Here is a 5,662-nt window from a genome sequence, read left to right as displayed (position 1 = left end):
CGCGGTGCCCGGAGAGATGCTAAGTTTCTCACCCTCCGTTGCTCTAGAGTTGCCAGGTCAGGAAGCAACCAGTTCAGTTCAACCTCTGAACGCAACCAGAGGACCTCAGAAAACACCCTCAAGGTGCTTTGAAAGCTTAACAGATTTGCTGGAATTAGGCCTAAAAGAATTTGGGGAAACTGGAGAGCTTCTCCCACATTGAAGTCGACAGAGAAACTTTTTCTTTTTTTAAGATTTTATTCATTTATTTGAGAGAGAGAGAGAAGGAGCGGGCTGGGGGCAGAGGGAGAGGGAGAAGCAGACTCCCTGCTGAGCAGGGACACCCCAACTTGCCTCACCCCCACCCCCACCCCCAAGCCTCCGCCATGCAGGGCTCAACCCCAGGACCCTGAGACCATTACCTGAAACTAAGGCAAATGTTTAACTGGCTGAGCCACACAGGCACCCTGATAGAGAAACCTTTTCAGTGTGAGTTTAAGTAAGGGTACTTTTTAAATTAATGAAATAGAAAATGTCCAACTTTTACAAAATGGAAATGAAATCAGGACTGACTGCAATTGGAATAAATATTTCATTTTATTTGACTTTGTAAAAGCAATACAGTCTTAAATTGTGTCCAAGTTCTATTTTTTTTAAGATTTTTAAAAAATTACACTTATTTGTCAGAGAAAGATAGAACTCACAAGCAGGGGAGCAGCAGGCAGAGGGAGAGGCAGGCTCCCTGCTCAGCAGGGAGTCCAGTGGGGGACTCAGTCCCAGGAACCTGGAATCATGATCTGAGCCAAAAGCAGAAGCCACCCAGGCTTCCCTGTGTAGAAGTTCTTATTTGTTAGTTTTAGCCATTGGTTTTCAAAAGCCCACCCAAAAATGGCACTTACGATTTAAATAATTCATGCTGTTTTGGTCCTTGCGATCCAGAGTTCTCCACATAGGCTTTCAAATATCTATTTCTAGGGACGCCTGGGTGGCTCAGTTGGTTGGACGACTGCCTTCGGCTCAGGTCATGATCCCGGTGTCCTGGGATCGAGTCCCGCATCAGGCTCCCAGCTCCATGGGGAGTCTGCTTCACTCTCTGACCTTCTCCTCGCTCATGCTCTCTCTGTCTCTCTCTCAAATAAATAAAATCTTAAAAAAAAAAAAAAAAAAAACAAATATCTATTTCTAAACCAATCCCTTTATAGAAACACCTATTAGAAAACCCCTGGCTTTAGAAGAGTTTGATTACTTTTTTTAAAAAATCATCCTAACCATTTTTATGTATACAATTCAGTGACATTAAATACATTAATATTGTGATGCAACCATCGCTATCATCCATCTCCCCAACTCTTCACTTTGTAAAACTGAAACCCTACCCATTAAACAATAACTCTCCATTCCTGCCCTCTCCCTTGGCAACAACCTGCTACTTTCTGTCTCTATGAATCTGACTCCTCTAGGTACCTCATGTAAGTGGAATCATACAGTATTTGTCCTTATTTCTCTTAACATAATGTCCTCAAGGTTTATCCATATTGTAGCATATGTCAGCCTTCCTTTTTTTTTTTTTTTTTTTAAGATTTATTTATTTGTTTGAGAGAGAGAGAGAGACCATAGGGATGGAGTTGGGCAGGGGATGGGAGAGAGAGAGAGAGCATCCTGAAGCCAACTCCTCCGCAAGTGCTGAGCCCATCTTAGGGATTAATCCCAAGATCCTGAGATCATGATTTGAGCTAGATCAAGAGTCAGCTGTCCAAATGACTGAGCCACCCAAAGGAAGGGGTCATCAGCCTTCCTTTTTAAGACTAGATATTTCTACTGAAATTATATAGGACATTTTGATAACCATTACTCTATCAATGGACAACATGCCTTGATTACTCTTTTAAAAAGGTTTTCTTAAAACCAATATTTTGATATATCCTCTTTGATACAAAGGTGTTTTTTGTTTGTTTGTTTGGTTGGTTGGTTTTGTTTTTAGTGTTTTTTGTTTGTTTGTTTTGTTTTAAACACCCCAGGACAATGAGCCCTAGTTCAAAATGTGATGTGAGAAATCTGTATTTTTCTTTTGTAAAATGGAATGACTATTGTGTAGTGAGGCTTGTTCTCAAGCAAACCAATCTAAGGGGAAAGTAGATACAAGGGAAAAGGGTAGGACCCAAGGGTAGACTGTGCCTAGTTGTTCAAACAACAGCACATGTGGCTAGAGCTTGTGAAGTTTGAAATGTATCTGTTATCAACTTACTGCTTCTCGGACAAGGACTTAGTACACCCCTTGGTAAATGCTGTCTGATAAAAAACAGAATTCCTTTAAGCAGTTCTCTTTTGAAGTGCCCACTATGTTAACCTTTCTCAGTAGAGGTTATAGGAGGACACTGTATGAAGAAGAGGTTTCCTGCCAATTTCCAACATACTGGAGAGAGTGGAAGGGAACTGCAGGGTGAAGGTCAGACTCGTAGGTGTGAGAATATCTGGTAGGGCCTACCCCAGCTATAGGCCCGGAAAGTGTTCCCTCTGAGACCTCGCCACCTTGGCCCAGCCATAACCCATCCACAACTTACTAGACAGGGAAACCAAGATTCCTGTCTGGCCTGTGGTCCAGAAGTTCACACACCAAGAAGCTGATCCTTCTACAAGCCTTGCATGCAGCCTGCCTATGGCCAAGGAGGTCCACAGAGAGCAGCTGCTCTCTCTGCAAGCCCCCTATGTTATGTAGCCCATACCCTCTGAAGGCCTTCTGCACTTGAGATCTGAACCCCTTTTGAATTCATTCTTACATGGGTACTCTCAGTCCTAGCGTACCATATATAGTTTCTTTATATGTTATTTCTTTTATTATAGGTATTCTTTTTATTTTAGAGTGAAATATTTAGTTTAGTTTAGTTTAGTTTTGTTTTGTTTTAAACACCCAGTGTGGGGCTTGACCTCACAACCCCAGATCAGGAGTTGCAGGCTCTACCAACTAAGCCAGCCAGATATCTCAATATGGTTAATTATTCTTACATTAACTACTATAATATAATACTATTTTTAAAATATTTTATTTATTTATTTGGGAGAGAGAGAAAGCATGAGATGGGCAAAGGTCAGAGGGAGAAGCAGACTCCCTGCTGAGTGGGGAGCCCATGTGGGACTTGATTCTGTGACTCTGAGATCATGACCTGAGGTTAACGCAGACCCTTAACTGACTGAGCCACCCAGGTGCCCTACTATGTGATTCCAACTTCTGACTGGACCCAGACTGCTACAGAGTTAGTATTGGGGGTGGTCCCAGGAGATAGAGACCAAAGGATGGGATTTGGGAATTGGTTTTGTTATGCCCTTGGGCTTGAGCTCAGTGCTTAAGGAGGAGGCACCAGAAAAATGACTGAGAAGGAATAGCCAGAAAAAATAGGAGGAAAACCAATTCTGGTTTTCCAGAATCCATTAGCTTGATGTCCTGGAAGACAGGTAAAGAAAGAGCATCAAGAAATGGCTGTGAGGGGTGCCTGGGTGGCTCAGTGGGTTAAGCCTCTGCCTTCAGCTCAGGTTATGATCTCAGGGTCCTGGGATCAAGCCCCCTATTGGGCTCTCTGCTCAACGGGGAGCCTGCTTCCCCCTCTCTCTCTCTGCCTGTCCCTCTGCCTCCTTGTGATCTCTCTCTCTCTCTCTGTCAGATAAATAAATAGAATCTTTATTTTTTTAAAGAGTTTATTTATTTGATAGACAGAGATCACAAATAGAGAGGCAAGCAGATCGAGAGGGAAGCAGGCTCCCTGCTGAGCAGAGAGCCCGATGCAGGGGTTTGATCCCAGGACCCTGGGATCATGACCTGAGCGGAAGGCAGAGGCTTTAACCCACTGAGCCACCCAGGTGCCCCCAATGAATAGAATCTTAAAAAAAAAAAAAAAAAAAGAAGGAGAAGAAGAAGAAGAAGAAGAAATGGCTGTGAAATGAAAAAAAAAGCATTCACATATAAAATGTTCATCTTCTTCACATTTAAACTTCACAATTAAAACTCCGGTCCTGGCTACAGTATAATGAAATAGCCTTACACTGTTAACGCAATCTGACATGAAGCTTTCATAAAGCTAATTTAGCCATTACCAAAAGTATAAATATTGAGGAATCCTTTTGCCTAGTATCTTCATTTATAGAAAGAGTCCCATCGGGCGCCTGGGTGGCTCAGTGGGTTAAAGCCTCCGCCTTCGGCTCAGGTCATGATCCCAGGGTCCTGGGATCGAGCCCCACATCGGGCTCTCTGCTCAGCGGAGAGCCTGCTTCCCTCTCTCTCTCTGCCTGCCTCTCCATCTACTTGTGATTTCTCTCTGTCAAATAAATAAATAAAATCTTTAAAAAAAAAAAAAAGAGTCCCATCAATTTAGAAAGAGATATATGTACAAGGATGATGACAATATCAAAAAATTAAAAACAATCCAGATGTCCAGTAATTGGGATTTGAGTAAATAAATTATGATTAAAATGTGACAGATTGATATATGTGTAAGGCCCTATTTAGCCAGAGGGATTCCATCTTGGGTTAAACAGTGATTTTGTTGTTTATGCAGTAAAACTTAAACTGACCCTGTCCCGCTTCAGGGACTTACTTAAAAGCAAGCCCAGGAAACCAGTCCCAGGTAACAAAGCCCAAATACAAGGGTGGGTCAGGCCAGGTGGAGGTATCCAATCAGTGGGGGTGCATACTGTCTCCCTAGCTACCAAGGAGGATGGACCCTGCCCTTTGGGAGCCCTTTGGGCACCAATTCTGACCAAGGTGATAGGCCAGTTCAAATATCTACTAGGGCAAATTGTAATTCAATTGGCCACCCATGTGTGACCTAGCATGACTATGCAGCTTTCTCCGTGTGTTACAATCTCATTGGCCACCTGTGTGTGGCCAGGCCCAACCACATGGCCTTTGCCCTTAAAAGGTAGTCTGTTAAGGCAGAGAGAGGTCGTCCTCTCTGTAAGAGGCATGGTCCTGAACGGTCGGTTTGATTCTCCATGCTTGGCGCAAAATAAAGCTTTGCTTGACCTTCGCATTGTATCAGTCTCACTCCTTTAATCACAGACCCATTATTGGGGGACCTTTCAATATACATGGCATAGAGTCAAAAATACACTGTTTAAAAAAAATAAGCAAAGTGGGGGTCCTGAGTGGCTCAGTTGGTTGCACATGGAACTTGGTTTCGCTCATGTCATGATCTCAGAGTTGTGAGATCCATCTCCTAGGTCCAACTCCATACTCAGCAGGAAGTCTGCCTGAGAATTTTCTCCCTCTTCCCCCAGCCCCTCCCCCCCACTGCATACACATTCTCTTTCTCTATCTCAAATATAAGTAAATCTTAAAAAAAAAAAAGCAAACTGAAAAATAACATAATCACAGTGTTATAATTGCAAAATAATAGCAGCATGAGTATTTCTATAAAAACAAAATTGGGAGGTAGGATCCCTGGGTGGCTCGGTAGATTAAGCATCTGCCTTCAACTCAAGTCATAATTCCAAGGTCCCAGGGTTAAGTCCCTCATTGGGCTCCTTACTCAACAGGGAGCCTGCTTTTCCCTCTGTCACTCTCCCTCTGCCTGCTGCTCCCCTGCTTGTGTTCTCCCTCTCTCTGACAAATAAATAAAAATCCTTAAAAAGAAAAACAAAAATTAGGAAGCATTAGCAACAAAATGCTGACAAGGATTACAGAGGTGGGGAT

Source organism: Mustela nigripes, chromosome 5, assembly GCF_022355385.1.
Source record: "Mustela nigripes isolate SB6536 chromosome 5, MUSNIG.SB6536, whole genome shotgun sequence".
Classification (NCBI taxonomy): Eukaryota; Metazoa; Chordata; class Mammalia; order Carnivora; family Mustelidae; genus Mustela; species Mustela nigripes.
Note: the sequence above shows the minus strand (reverse complement) of the source record.